This window comes from Callospermophilus lateralis, chromosome 2, assembly GCF_048772815.1.
Source record: "Callospermophilus lateralis isolate mCalLat2 chromosome 2, mCalLat2.hap1, whole genome shotgun sequence".
NCBI lineage: Eukaryota > Metazoa > Chordata > Mammalia > Rodentia > Sciuridae > Callospermophilus > Callospermophilus lateralis.
The window spans coordinates 50,120,509-50,136,271 of record NC_135306.1 but is presented as its reverse complement, the minus strand read 5'-3'; the positions used below and the strand labels follow the sequence as shown (position 1 = coordinate 50,136,271).

The 15,763-nt window shown below is 39.4% G+C and overlaps 1 protein-coding gene across 4 annotated transcripts in view; it reads left to right on the top strand.

Annotated features, from left to right (window-relative positions):
* Window positions 1-1,267: 1,267 nt before the first annotated feature.
* Window positions 1,268-15,763, top strand: part of Dennd4c (DENN domain containing 4C) — a 113,958-nt gene continuing 99,462 nt past the window's right edge. For all 4 annotated transcript variants that reach the window (XM_076845941.1, XM_076845939.1, XM_076845940.1 and 1 more), the window contains exon 1: window positions 1,268-1,608. The gene's annotated coding sequence lies outside the window, so the exon portion shown is untranslated. The remainder of the gene's footprint in view (window positions 1,609-15,763) is intronic.

Genomic DNA, 15,763 nt, shown 5'->3' with positions numbered 1-15,763 from the left:
CCTAATTAATACATGTATGAAGACATGAATGGTGTGACTCTACTTTGTGAACAACCAGGGACACAAAAAATTATGCTCTATATGTGTACTATGAATTGAAATGCTTTCTGCTGCTGTCATGTATACCAAATTAGAATAAATAAATACTCAGGAAAATGATCATTATCTACAAGAATACTTACCAGATATGCAAAATCTTTTTTTTTTTTTCTTTTGGTACCCGGTATTGAACTCAGGGGCACTTGACCACTGAGCCACATCCCCAGTCCTATTTTGTATTTTATTTAGAGACAGAGTCTCACTGAGTTGCTTAGCACCTCGCTTTTGCTGAGACTGGTTTTGAACTCGCTATCCTCCTGTCTCAGTCTCCCCAGCCGCTGGGATTATAGGGGTGCACCACCACGCCCGGCTGTACAAATCTTAATAGTTCTACTTTTGACCTACCATGGCATCTGTGAAGTAACTCGCCAGCTTATTGACTTATTTTTTGGGGAGGGAACCTAGAGGCAAAAATTTCTAATTTTTCAAACCATTTGCTTCTTCTTGAATAATTTTTTAAAACGTTGTCCAAAATACCTTGCAAAGTTTGCATTATAGCGAAATGACTCTGAATGGGAATGTGTAAATAAGGAGTCACCACTGAAGGAGGCAGGAGGGTACCGATTATTTCAATGAACAATTTCCATATTTGGAGCTCCCATCCCAAAATCTCGGCAGAAGTAGCGAAACCGTCAGCGGTCAAACACTCTGCCCGCGCGGGTCTCTCCCGGGCCTCCGGACTCCTCAGTCTCGGATGGGAATCGAAACTCCACGTCCCTTTGGGCACTCTCCTCAGTGATCTTGAGCTACTCAGCACCACTTTCCACATCTTTGAAAACCCCAAGAAAAGCAGCCGCCACCTGCCTGAGGTCTCACGACGAGTCTCAGCCCCGCAGGAACCATGCCCAGCAGCGCCCCAGCACTCGCTTTCCGCGCAGCTGGGTGCCCGCCTGGCCCGAATTGTGGAGGCGGAGAGTAACCCCACCGGTCAGCCTCGGACCCCAAGGTGGTCGAGGTGGGGTTGGGGGGAGGCGGCGGAGGAGCGCTGGGGCCCCGCCACTTTGGCCCACCTCGGGGGCGGGGCTCAAGAAAGGTCCCGCCCCGCCCCGGGCCCGCCCTCCCCACCCCTCCCCCACCCCTCGTCCCCCGCCCCCGCAGTAGGAAAGGGAGCGGGAGGAGGGAGGAAAAGTGCTGTTCTGTGGAAAGGGGCGGAAGGAGAGGAGGAAAAAAAAGAAAAAGGGAACAGAAACATGGCGGTCAGCTGTCGGGACGGCCACGCCGCTGGCAGCTCTTAGGCCATCCTCCGTTCACACCGTCCGGCCGCCCCGAGAGTCGCGGTGCCGGCACTGGTCCGTGCCCTAGGCCGTTACCCGTAGCTGCGGGCGGCGCCCCCTGAGACCCAACCCGCGAAGCGGCGCAGGCGCAGATCGGCCGAGGCGGCCGAGACCGCTGGAACGAGTCCCCGGCCCTGCCCTTTGCTGCAGAAGGCACCCAGGCCGCGAAGCCGGCACTTTCATGCCCCAGGAAGGCGCTGTGCCGAGGTGGTGCTGACGCGGGAGCCGGCGGCAGGTGAGTCTGCGGCGCGGGGCCTTTGGCGGAGAAACTGCGGGTTGCGCCTCCGCGGGGCAACGCTTCTAGGCGGGACGGCGCCGGGCAGGTAGCAACTCCGAGGTTTGAGTTGCGAGAGGCCCGCCCGCCGGGGGAGCCGAGGAGGCGCAGAGGGATCCGGACCCGCACTCCTGGCCTAGTTTCTCTAGTTTTCGGGGACAGGGAGTCCTCACAGGCTCGCGGTGCGCCGGGGGAGAGGCTGCGGCTGGAAGGGCCTTCTCGCGGCGCCGCCCGGGCTCTGGAGACTCACTGGCGTGCAGGCGCGAGGGGCCTGGGCCCGAGGGACAGCCCGGACCTCTGCCGCCTAGGTGGGGAGCCGGGTGGTGGGGGGTTGGGACCGGGGGCTCCCGGGGGACCGAGAGCTCCAGCGGGTGGCGGTGTTTGCAGAGAGTTTGGGGTACGGAGGGGTTCCGGGGGAAGAGCGGGGGTGCCCGGGCAGGTGTCGCAGGTGAATTGAGGACATTTCCTCCTCGCCGTGCGGTGGCTGGTCCTTAGGGCTTTGTTGGGGATGACTTGTAACGAAGGCCGGTTCCATCCAACTCCCGAGTGACTAAACACGATTAAAGCCAACGAATGAGCCTCTAGTGCTGACTCCTGTAAAGTGCTGTACCTTTTCTGTATTGAAGATGCTGTCATGTCCTTTTTTCCTCCTTTTTTCTGCTTCCGCGGCCTTTTCCCTCTCAAAGACCGTGCTTCATCAGAGCAGATAAGGAATGACCCAGTTTTAAATGGTGTGTGGGGTTCTTCCACACGGGAAAATTTAGGGCAGTAACCGTAGTTACTTGAGTAAATATGAGAGTGTAATTTCCAGTAGCGAACCCTTGGCTGCTTGTGTGCTTGTCTCAGAAATTGTCTAATTCTGTAACCTGAGAAATCGATCTCCTGAGTCTGCTTTAATTGTGTACAAGCCCAAGTTAAGGGATTCGTCCGAAACCACAGTTCACGGTACGAGTAGATTTTCCCTTCAGGTTTCCCAGTTTAGAGGGTGACAGGCGTGTAGTTCTGACGTGCTTAGTTACTAAGTTTTCAGTAAATGTTTGATTTGGGGTGATTATGTGTGTTAAGCTATGTATTTTGCGTTTGTTTTTGGGTACATCCTACAAGAGTGAAATTAATTGCAAAAGGAAAACTTCATCTCTGTGCATGAAAGGATACGTATTCTCTTGCTCACTATAACTTAAAAACAAAAAACGAAAAACAAACAAACAAACAAAAAAACCAAACCAACAAAAACTTATTTTCTACCCTGTTCTTTATATTACTGTTAGAGAATTGTAAATTGCCTTTTTGTGTGTGTGTGAGACTAGGAACTCAGAATAAACTTAGATTTGTGTTCATGAACATGATCCGTCTCATAGACTTACTTTCTTTCTTTTTTTTTTTTGAAATGTCAAGGAGTTTTCTGCTACTCAGTCCACACTTTTCCCCCATTGGTACCCCGTTTTACCAAGTTGCAAAATAGTTGATTGAGATTAGGTGTCTAATCTTAGTTGACTTTGTCCAGTAGTACCTTACCTAATGTACAACTCTTAAGGTTTATTAATTTGGGTAATAGAAAAGCTATGATGTTAGAATTGTTGAAGTTGTGGGTTGGAGCAACTTCTGTATAATTTGTTAAGGAATGCATTCTGTTGTTGAGAGTAAATATAGTATTTGTAGTATAAACTTGAGCTTTTAGTTGCAGAAATTGGCAACAGAGTTGGTGTGTAGAAACTGTTCTTAAAAGCGTTTTAAATTACAAGGAACTGCAGTGGTGTGTAGGTTGTAACAATTCATGATGCTAGACTTAGAAGGTTATTTGGGCCAGGAGCTCTTTCTAAAGAAACAAGTTTTGTAACAAAAAAGCTAATTTGTAGCTATATGCAAGGGATTTTGCATGATAAATAATAACCAGGAAACTTTACTCTTTGTTTATTGGCCAATTAAGACTAAAACATTTCATATTTTCATTGTAGTTTCCTGCCAAGACAAATACTGGTTTTGCATTGGCTACTTCTCAGTTTGAAGACCAGGTTTCAATCTTGTGCTTACATCTTAAGTACAGGTTGTAAAGTGAAAAAGAAAGTTGCCGAGTCAGTGACAGGTTGTCTCATTTGATTTTCTGATTTGGAAAACAGTTTGTTATAATTTGAATTTCCAATTTAATATGCTTGCTGAAACTTAGTAGGGCAGATAAACTTTCACAATATATGAATTATATGTTATCATCTGTAAGCTGATACTACAAGTTGTACTTCTTCTTTCAACTGTCAATTTAACAGACTTGTATTAATGGGGTACTTTGTGGTAATGGAAAACTCCTTGAAGAGTTAAAACTTGGGGAAACAATTCAAATAGTTTGCTTGGTATAAAACCATAGGTCTTTAGCATCAGATTATAGGACATTCCAAAATTAATTAATTTTATTATTTGAAATTTACAGTTTAGTGTTTGTGGAAAGAACGTCACATATAAACTTAAAATTAAAACCCAGAAATTTCACATACATATGTAGGTATATGGATATAAAAAAGCTTAATGTGGTATTTGATTTTTTTTTTTTTTTTTTTAAACCAGGAATTGAACCCATGGGTGCTTAACCGCTAACCCACATCCCAGCTCTTTTTATTTTTTATTTTGAGATGGGGTCTTACTGAGTTGCTTAGGGCCTCCCTAAATTGCTGAGGCTGGCTTTGAACTCACCATCCTTCTGCCTCAGCTTCCTGAGTCCCTGGCTTATAGGTGTGTGCCACCATGCTTGTATTTGAAAATGTTTTCTTTTTCCTTTTTTTTTTTTGAGGATCAGGGTACTGGGGGATTGAACCCAAGAGTGCTCAACCACTGAGCTGCATCCCCACTCCTTTTTATTTTTATTTTGAGACAGGGTCTCACTAAGTTGCCCACACTGGTCTTGAATTTGTGATCCTTTTGCCTCATTCTCCAGGGTTGCTGGAATTATAGACATGTGCCATCATGTCAGGGTGAAAACTTTTACTTAGAAAAAAAATATAATATGATTAAAGGAATTCAAAACAAAAATTTAAAATTACTGCCACTTGTCTCCCAGTTCCTGTTACAGGGGATTGAACCCTGGGATACTCTACCTATGAGCTTTATCCTCAGTCCCCTGCCCCCTACCCCCTTTTTGAGGCTGGGTCTTACTAAGTTGCTGAAATAAAATTTGTGATCTTCCTGACTCATTGCTACTCCCTTACTCCAGTTGCTGGGCCCTGCTTCATTTATTTCTTAATTTCTTCATTATTTCTGAAAGCAAATATGTTATATCTTTTTTAATTATGGAAAAAGGATCTGTTCTGTTGGGATAAAAATATGACTAACATAACAAAGAGGTGAATCTTGAAGTCTAATAGGGTAAATAGTCCTATAAATAAGTACCATAAGTATAACACAAGTAATATAGAATAGTGCAAAAGATGAAGCAGAGAGAATCACCCAACTTTGTATGATTCAGCAGAGATGGTTACATAATAGGAATCATTTTATTTAAATTTTGTTGTTGTTGTAGTAGATGGATTGAACCCAGTGCCTTACACATGCTAGGCAAGCACTCTATCACTGAGTCACAACCACACTGAACTACAACTACAGTCCAGGAGTCATTTAATTTAAAATTCAAAGAATGTTCCTAATCAGCACAAAGTAATGAAAGAATGTGACAGATTTAATTAAAATGCAGTAATTTAGTATATGAGCATAGGTAGTTTTGGAGGGCAATGGATATTAAGCTGGAGGGATAAATGGGGACTATGTCATGGAGGGTCTTAAAGTCAAAAGAAGACCCTCCAAGCTGGACACTGTGGTGCATTCCTGTAATCCCAGTGGCTTGGGAGACTGAGGCAGGAGGATCACAAGTTTAAGGCCAGCCTCAGAAACTCAGAGGGACTGTCTCAAAATAAAAAATGGGGATGTGACTCAGTGTGTTAAACGTCCATGAGTTCAATCCCTGGTACCAAAAACAGGAAAGAAGAAAGGAAGGGAAGGAAGAGAAGAAGGGAAGGAAGAGAAGAAGGGAAGGGAGGAAGGGACATGAGGAAGGGAAGGGAGGGAGGGAGGATGAAGAGCCAGTTAAGGATTTTAAACTGTTACATATTTTTTACTTCATGTTTTGTTTGTGCGAAAATTTTTTAAATTGGTCTGTTATAATTATACATAATGGTGTGATTCATTGTTATATATTCATAAATGCATACACTATAACAATATAATTTGGTCATTGTTGCTCCCCAGTATCTCCCCTTTTCTTCTCTTGCTCCCTTGCCCTGGTCCCATCTTCACTCTACTGGTCTCCTTTCTATTTCCTTTTCCTTTTTTCTTTCTTTGTCAGTACCCAGCAGCTCTGTATTGCTAAGCTACACCCCCAACCCTTTTTAAATTTTTATTTTGAGATAAGATCTCCCTAGGCTGTTGAGTCTGGCCTCGAATTTGTGATCCTCTTGAGTTGCTTGGATTGTAGATGTGCATCACCATGCAGGCCACCCTTCTAATTTTATGACATTCCCCACTCCCATTTTTTTTTTTCTTTTTCCTCTCCAGTTTCCACATATGAGAGAAAACATACATTCCTTTACTTTATGAGTCTTACTTTGCTTAACATGATGCTCTAAAGTTTCATCCATTTCCTGCAAATGACATAATTTAATTCCGTTTTGAAGGATGGATTGGGAGAGCGCTTTTATGAGGCTGCAGGTGATCTGTTAGAAGGTATTGAAGGCAATTGGTAATAGTACTGATAGCATGAGGGAGGGGAAAGGATACATCCTGAAAACAAACTTTTTCTTCTGGCCCAGGGGCCTTATCTCTTTGCCTTATTTTCTCCTTATCCACTATGTACCAGTTACACCAGCCTATTTTCAACTTCTTTACCTCAGTGCCTTAACATGATTCCATTTGCATGCTACCCTTGCTGAGAGCTCTTTCCTGATCATGGTATCTAGTTATGGAGATGGGTTATTGCCTATCAGATTATCTTGCTATCTGTATATTTTTTTTCCTTCCTTTTCCACATTTGGTCTACTTAGTAATTTTGCAGCTATATGCAGTCTGTTTCCTTTTTATAATTTTAAATGTATTTTTGCTTTTTCTGTTTCATTGATCTCTTTAATTTCCTTAGCTGTGTTTTGTAATTTTTATTTTACCGTTTTGTATATATTTTGCTCAGTTTATCCCTAAGTATTTCACATTTTATTTTTAAATATTTTTTTAGTTGTCAATGAACCTTTATTTTCTTTATTTATATGTGGTGCTGAGAATCAAACCCAGTGCCTCACACATCCTAGGCAAGTGCTTTACTACTGAGCCACACCCTCAGTCCATATTTCATGTTTTTGGATGCTATATGTTGCTAATGATCCTGTATTTAATTTTTTTCCAGTTTTTGGTGTATAGAAGCACAAATGATTGTTTTGTATATTGACTTTGTATTCCGTTACATTAGTAAACATGATTTTTTTTTTTTTTTTAGAGAGAGTGAGAGAGAGAGAATTTTAATATTTATTTTTTTTTAGTTATCGGCGGACACAACATCTTTTTTTGTACGTGGTGCTGAGAATCGAACCCCGGCCGCACACATGCCAGGCGAGCGCGCTACCACTTGAGCCACATCCCCAGCCCAGTAAACATGATTTTTACTTCCAGTTGATTTCTATTTCTTTTTTTCTTTCTTTCTTTCTTTTTTTTTTTTTTTTTTTTTTTGTGGTGGGTGTTACCAGAGATTGAACCTGGGGTGATTTACTACTGAGCCACATCTCCAGCCATTTTTAATTTTTTTTTTGAGAGAGAGTCTTGCTAAGTTGCTCAGGCTGGCCTTGAACTTGTGATCCTCCTGCCTCAGCCAGTGGGATTATAGGCATGTGCAATCATGCTAGACTTGGAATAGCTTTATTTCTTTTTCTTGCCTTTATGATTTCCTTCTTTCTGCTTTCTTTGGATTTGTTTTTGTAATTCTTTCTCAAATTTCTTTTTCTTTTTTTTTTTAATATTTATTTTTTAGGTGTAGATAGACATAACACAATGCCTTTATTTTTATGTGGTGCTTAGGATCAAATCTGGGTCCTGCCCATGCTAGGCGAGCGCTCTACCCTTGAGCCACAATCCCAGCCCATCTTTTTCTTTTTTTAAAAAAGCTTAATCTTTAAAAAAATTTTTTTAGTTGTAGATGGACACAATACTTTTATTTATTTTTTTAATGAGGTGCTGAAGATAAATCCAGTTCCTCACACATGCTAGGCATGTGCTCTACCACTGAGCCACAACCCCAGCTCCTCTATCTTAAGGTTGAAATCTAGATTTTTAAAAAGATTTTTTTAGATGTTTGGACCTTTGTTTTATTTGTTTATTTATATGTGGTGCCGAGAACTGAACCCAATGCTCCACACATGGCTAGGAAAGCACTCTACCACTGAGCCACAGCTTCAGCCCCAAAGATTTTTTTTTTTTTCCTTCAGTTCTAGAGATTGAACCCAGGGCCATATGAATGTTAGGTAAGTACTACCATTGAGCTACATCCTCAGCCCTTTTTTTCTTTTTCAAAATTTGATTTTGAGACAGAGTCTTGCGATAGGGCATGGTGGTGCACTCCTGTAATCACGGTGGCATGGTAGGCTAAAGGCAGGAGCATCGCAAGTTCAAATCCAGCCTGAGCAATTTAGCAAGGCCTTCCACAGCTTAGTGGGATATTGTCTTTAAATAAAAAATTAAAAGGTCTGGGGATGTGTGCAGTGGTTAATTGCCTTGGGTTCAGTACTGGGTACCAGCCAGATTGCTTAGGTCAGCCTTGAACTTGTGGTCCTCCTGCCTTTTGATTTGCTAGTATTATATGCATATGTCATCCATGCTAAGATGAAGTTTAGACTATTGATTTGAGACCTTGCTTTATTTCAGATGAAAGTGTTCAGTGCTATACATTTTTTTCTCCAAGCACTTCTTTAACTGAATTCTACGATTTTAGTATGTTTATCTTTTTTGGGGGGCAGGTGGGGGGAGAGAGAGAGAGAGAGAGAGAGAGAGAATTTTTTAATATTTATTTTTAGTTTTCAGTGGACACAACATCTTTATTTTATTTTTATGTGGTGCTGAGGATCGAACCTAGCGCCCCGCGCATGCCAGGCGAGCACGCTACTGCTTGAGCCACATCCCCAGCCCTTTTTTTTTTTTTTTTAATTTTTTTTTAGTTGTAGATGGACACAATACCTTTATTTTATTTATTTTTATATGGTGCTGAGGATCGAACCCAATGCCTCATACGTGCTAGGAAAGCACTCTGCCACTGAGCCACAATCCTAGCCCTGGTATGTTATCTTTTCCATTTTCTTAAGTTTAAAACATTTTGTAATTTCCTTCTGAACCCTGAATTATTTAGAACTGTGTTTGATTTCCAAGTGTTACGGGCTGGGATGTGTGTAGCTCAGTGGTAGAGTGCTTGTCTAGCATGTGTGAGGTCCTAGGTATAATCCACTGTATCAACATAAAAAAAAAAAAATCAAAACAAATGAAATAATAACAACAAACAATTAGCTGGGTATCTCATAAGTAACAAATTTACTTAAAACAATTTCCACACGTTTGGACATTTTCCTGTTGTCACTGATTTTGGTACTCAAATTTGAATCTTCTTTAGCTTAAAAGAGTACCTCAGACCTACCCCCTTCTTTTTCTTTTCATTATATTGACATTTTCCCAGAATTCTCCCCCTTAATTTGGGCCTGCCTGCTTGGCCCTTCATGATTTGACTAAGGCAATGTTTTATTATTATTATTATTATTATTATTATTATTATTATTATTATTATTATTATTTTGTACCAAGAATTGAACTCAGAGGCATTTGACCACTGAGTCACATCTCCAGCCCTATTTTGTATTTTACTTAGAGACAGGATCTCACTGAATTGCTTAGTGCCTCTCTAAGTTGCTGAGGCTGGCTTTGAACTCATGTTCTTCCTGTCTCAGCCTCCTGAGCTGCTGGGATTACAGGCGTACCCCACTATGCCTGGCTAAGGCAGTGTATTTTTGTTGGTATACTGTATCACTGTTGTGTTCTTTATAGTGCATCCCAACAGAAGGCATGTTGTATAAGTCTGATCAATTATTAGTGATATGAGCTTTATTTCTCTGGTATTATATTTTATTTCTTTATGATTATTAGTATCTTTAGGAATTAATTTGAGATTGTATAACTGTCCTATTTTCCAACAAACTTCTACCTAGTAGTTTTAATAACCATTGATGATTTTTTATTGAATCTGAATGTATGATTGTAAAATGATTATTTTCTACCATTCCATCTACATTTATCAGTTGACATTCTATTGTTAAAAAAACCTTCCTCCCCTCCCTTCATTCATTCATTTTATTGTGTCAGTATGGGCTCAAGAGTTTAAAAACATCAGTGTTGGCTGGGAATGTGGCTTAGGGGTTGAGCCCTTACCTAATATGCACAAAGTTCTGGGTTTCATCCCCAGCACAACACATGCATACACACAAATACACAGGAGGAAAATAATGGCAATAATGGATTATAATATGTTGTTTTATTTTCCCCCCATGTTGGGGGGCCTCACATAGTAAGCCTGTACTCTACTGCTGAGTATAGTATCCCCAGGTCCTGCCACTCATTTTCATTTCTAAGTTGTCCACGGTTTGACTAGTGAGAGACTCTTTAGGCTAGTTCCTTTGTCCTTTTGACAGAACCGCAATAGTCTTTTATTTCATTTTATTGTTTTTTTAAGGCTGCCTAAAAAAAAATTGTATAGTACAGTGGTAAAGTGCATGCTGAGCATGCCTGAGGCCCTGGGTTCAATCCCGAGCATTACAGAAAAGTAAATAAATAAAAATAACAAATGAGTCTGGGATTGTAGCTTAGTGGTAGAGCACTTGCCTAATGTACATGACTCTATTTTCTATCCCCAGCACCTCCCCAAAAAAGCCAGAAAACAAAAATAAAAATGAAAAAAGAAAAGTGATTTTCCCTCCTTGCATGTGTTGTTCTGTGTGTATCTTGAACTTTCCTGCCCTGTTCTGTCATTTTTCTAAGGACCTCTGGTATGTTTTAGTGGAAAATGGTTTTAAGAAACAAAGAGCTAGGTCAGGTATGTTTGTGGATAGTGGGTGACACTGTTCCTGGGGTTCTTTTTAGCAGAAAGAAAGAAAAAAAAAAAAAAAACCCAAAAAACCATAGACACATAGAAGCATGTACTCCCCACCCCCACACCCCGCCCCAAATCCCTGGCTCTTTTATTTTTTATTTTGAGACAAGGTCTTGCTAAATCACCTTGACTCCAGTTTGTTTTTCTCCTACCTCAGCCTCTAAAGTGTCTTGGATTTATTTATAGGTGTATATCACCTCACCCAGCTTTTTTTTTTTAAAATAACTTAATTTCATTTATTTATATATGGTGCTGAGTATCGAATCGAACCCAGGGACTTGCATGTGCGAGGCGAGCACTTTACCACTGAGCCATAACCCCAGCCCCTCACCCAGCTTTTTTCTAATGTTTTAAAAGTTAGAGATTTACACAGAAAAACTGACTTCTGGCTTTTCTTAAAAAGACAAAAAGGAAGTTCTGTTTTTTCCAAGTTCATGTGGCAGTTAACTACTCGATGGACCCTAGTGGCAGTGATTGCCTGTGCTCACAGGGTTATTATATCCTATAGGCATTTGTGGTTGCAACCTTTTCTAAAGCACTTCTTTGCAGAATTTCCAGTGGTAGGTATGACAGTCGAAAATTACTTTGGTTTATGATGAGAAAGAGGAATTCATATCATCTGAAATGGCTGTTTTTTAGGTTCCCTGACCAGCTGGTGTAACTGACCTTAATAATGTTCTCTAAAAGGAATGATCAAGTCCCTGTTCTAAATTGTTTAATGTAGCAAATAACTTTAATAAAACTGTACTTCGTGGTTTAAACAAAATCCATTATTCATTTTGCATGGTTTGTTACACTGAGGAACAGACAGGCATTTTTGAAGTTTAAAAAAAATATTTTTATTACAATGAGAAGAGTTGTGTGACCTACATTGAGTACTGTAAATTGAAGTTAATAATTTTTTTGATGTTAATGAATTTATTTATTGAAATGTATGCCATTCCGACTAGTAAGGTGACATGAACTTGATTATGAAAGATTATCTTCATTATAGTTGGAAAGTGAATTAATTATTAAACTATATATCTAAGTTGATTTTACATATAATTTTTTTCTTTTTTTTGTAAGAGAGAGAGAGAATTTTAATATTTTATTTTTTTAGTTTTCGGCGGACACAACATCTTTGTTTGTATGTGGTGCTGAGGATCGAACCCGGGGCACACGCATGCCAGGCGAGCACGCTACCGCTTGAGCCACATCCCCAGTCCCAATTTTACATATAATTTTTTCTTCAAAAGCTTTTGTTAATACAAAGTGTTGGCATGGATGTAGAGAATGTGGAAACTTTGTATACCTAGGTAGGAATATAGTTTGGGATAATCATTATGGAAGACATTATGGAGAGTCTCCAAGAAAAAAAAATAGAACTATCATATGATCCAGCAATTTCTCTTCTAGTCTGCATCTGAAGGAAATGACATCAGTATCTTGAAGCTATATCTGTACTCCCAAGTGTATTGTAGCATTTTTCAAGTCAAGATATGGAAATAACTTTAGTGTCCAATGGTAGATGAATGGATAAGGAAAGTATGAGATATATACACTTACATATATGTACCATGGAATAACATTCATCCATAAAAAGAATAGAATCCTATCACTTGCATCAACATGGATAGCCCTAAAAAAATAAGTCATATACGGAAAGACAGATAACTCATATTTGCACTGTACTATGAATAAAAAAGAAACCACTGAATTCATAAAATTAGAGAACACAATAGTGGTTACTAGAAGCTGAGGAGTATAGTGGAGAAAAGGAGTTGGGAGAGATAGGTGAATGGAATATAAAATCACCCCCCAGGGACTGGGAGTGTAGTTCAGTGGTAAAGTGATTGCCTAGCATGGATGAAGCTCTGGGTTCAATCCCTAGCACTTCAACAAAAAAAAAAAAAAAAAAAAAAAAATTCACAGCTTGACTGGAAGAATAAATTATGGTATCCTGTTACACAAAAGGATAATTATCGTCAATAATATTGTATTGTATGATTCAAAATAGCTCCAAAGAGAGAATTTTCAATGGTGTATATGTGTGTGTACTGGGGATTGAACCCAGAGGCACTTAACTCCTGAGCCATGTCCCTAAACTTTTTTATTTTCCATTTTGAGATAGGGTATCACAAAGTTGCTTAGGGCATAAGTTGTTGAGGCTGGCGTTGAACTTGTGTTGATCCTCCTGCTTTAGCCTCCTTAGCTGCTAGAATTAAATGTGTGTGCCACCATTCCCTGCTCAATGTTCTTCTCACAAAGAAAGAAGTGATAAATGTTGGAGAAGATGGATAAACCTAAATATCCTGAGCTGGTAATTACTGAGTACAGAAATGTTCTGATACATCACACTGTACCCCGTGAAAGTGTACAATTATTATCTGTCAGTTAAAAAAATATATGGTATAGCTGGGCATGGTAGTATGTACTTATAACCCCAGCATTTGGGAGGCTATGGCAGGAGGATCGCAAGTTAGAAGCCAACTTGGGTCTTCAAACTGAAACCCTGTCTACAAAAAAAAAAAAAAAAAAGGGATAATGGAATATTATTTAGCTGTAAAGACAAGGAAATCCTGTCACATGTGATAATATAGAAAACCCTGTAGGGGCTTGATGTGGTGGTGCATATCTGTAATCCCAGCGGCTGGGAGATGAGGCTGAAGCAGGAGGATTGCAAATTCAAGGCCAGTTTTAGCAATTTAGAGAGGGTCTAAGCTACTTAGTGTGGCCATATCTCAAAATAAAAATAAAAAGGGCTGGGGATGTGGTTTAGTGGTTAAGTGCCCCTGGGTTCAATCTCTGGAAAAGGGAAAAAGAAAAAACAAATAAACACACACAACAAAAAGAAAACCCTATAGAACAATACCATAAGTGAAATAAGCCAGACGCTGACAAATATTTTACTATCTCACTTAAATGTGTGGCATCTAAACTCAGAATAGAGATTACCAGGGGTTGTTGCCAGTCCCTGAAGAGGAGAATGGAAATGGGGAGATGTTGGTCAAAGTGTGTAAACTTTCAGTTATAAGGTTAATAAGTCCTGGGGTTGTATGTAACCATGATGACTGTATTTACTAATATGTTATTGTTTCTTTGGAATTTGATAAGCAGATTTTAAAGTGCCCTTATCCCCTTATATACAAAGGGTAACTATGAGTGTTGATGAATGTATTAGTTAATTTGACTATGTTATTATCTGTGTACCACTAATGTTTACAATCAACATTTTCATAAACTTATTTTAGAATAATCTAAGGACATTATATATATATATATAATATGATAAAATTAATAAATTTAAAATATAAAAAAGTTTTTAATGCAGACTCCTTTTTATAAAGAGTAAAGGATAATTTTTATACCACTCTATTCTACTTTTTTGTTACTTCATATAGGTGGAATCATATAGTGTTTGTATTTTTGTGACTGTCTTATTTCATTTTGCATAATGTACTCAAAGTTAATCCATGTTGTAGCATGTGTCAGAATTCTACACATTTTACACTGTATGTTTGTGCCACCTCTTGGCTATTGTGAATAATGTTGTGTGACTAATGATCTCAAGCATCTTATTATGGCCATTTATATCTCTTCTTTGGTTACCATTTTCCCTGAATATGTACTGGATGGTCTAGCCTGTCTGACAAGGCAAGAAAAAGAAGTAAAAGGTATATACATTGGAAAGAAAGAAGAAAAAAATTATCTTTATTCACACATACATTATTGTCTATATAAATAAAATATGATGGACCCTAAAAAAATTCTAGAGTTTCTGATCAATACAAAAAAATCAAATGCATTTCTGCATAATAGCAGGGAATGAATGGAAATTGATTTTAAAAGAAAACAATAGCATTTATAATAGCATTTAAATTAGAGATAAATCTGACAAAAGGGGTATGTATGTTTGAGTTTAATCAGCTTTCCATTACTGTAACAAAAATATCTGAGATAATCAACTTAGGAAAAAGATTTATTTTCATTTACAGTTTCAGAAGTTTTAATCCATGGTCATTTGGTCCAGTTGCATTGAGCCTGTGGTAGCACAGCACATTATGGCAGGAGATCATTGCAGAAAAGGCTTATTCTCATGACAGTCAGGAAACAAAGAGAGACAGAAGGGATCAGTATTTCAATATTCCTTTCAAGGGAATTTCTCAGTAAGCTAACTTCCTTCCACTAGGTCTTACTTTTTTGGAAGTGGTTACTAGGGATTGAACCCAGGGATACTCCATCACTGAGCTACAATTCCATCCTTTTTTATGTTGGAGACCGGATTTCAATAAGTTGTGCAGGCTTATCTTCAACCAGTAATCCTCAGCCTTCTGAGTAGCTGGGATTACATATGTGTACCACTGTGCCTGGCAGGCCCCACTTCTTAAAGGTGCTATACTTTGGGGTTGGGGATGTGGCTCAAGTGGTAGCGCACTTGCCTGGTATGTGTGCGGCCCGGGTTTGATCCTCAGCACCACATACAAACAGAGATGTTGTGTCTGCCGAAAACTGAAAAATAAATTAAAAAAAAAAAAAAGGTGCTATACTTTATACCATATACAAAAGTAAATTCAAAATGATTGTAGATCTGGGGCTGGGGTTGTGGCTCAGCTGTAGAGCACTTGTCTAGCATGTGCAAGGCACTGGGTTTGATCCTCAGCACCATATAAAAATAAATAAATAAAATAAAGGTATTGTGTCCAACTAAGAAATATTTTAAAAAATGGATTATAGACCTACATGTAAAACCTAAAATTATAGAGCTCTTACAAGAAAATGTGGTAGAAAACCTTTGTCATCTTGGATTATACAATTTAAATCACACATAAAAGAATGTATTATTAAAATTGGCCTTATGGCACATGCTTGTAATCCTATCTAGTCGGAGGATGAGGCAGGAGAATTGCAAGTTCCTGGCTAGACTAGGTAACTTAGCAAGACCCTGTATCAAAATGAAATTGTGGATGTAGCTCAGTTGTAGTGCACTGTGGA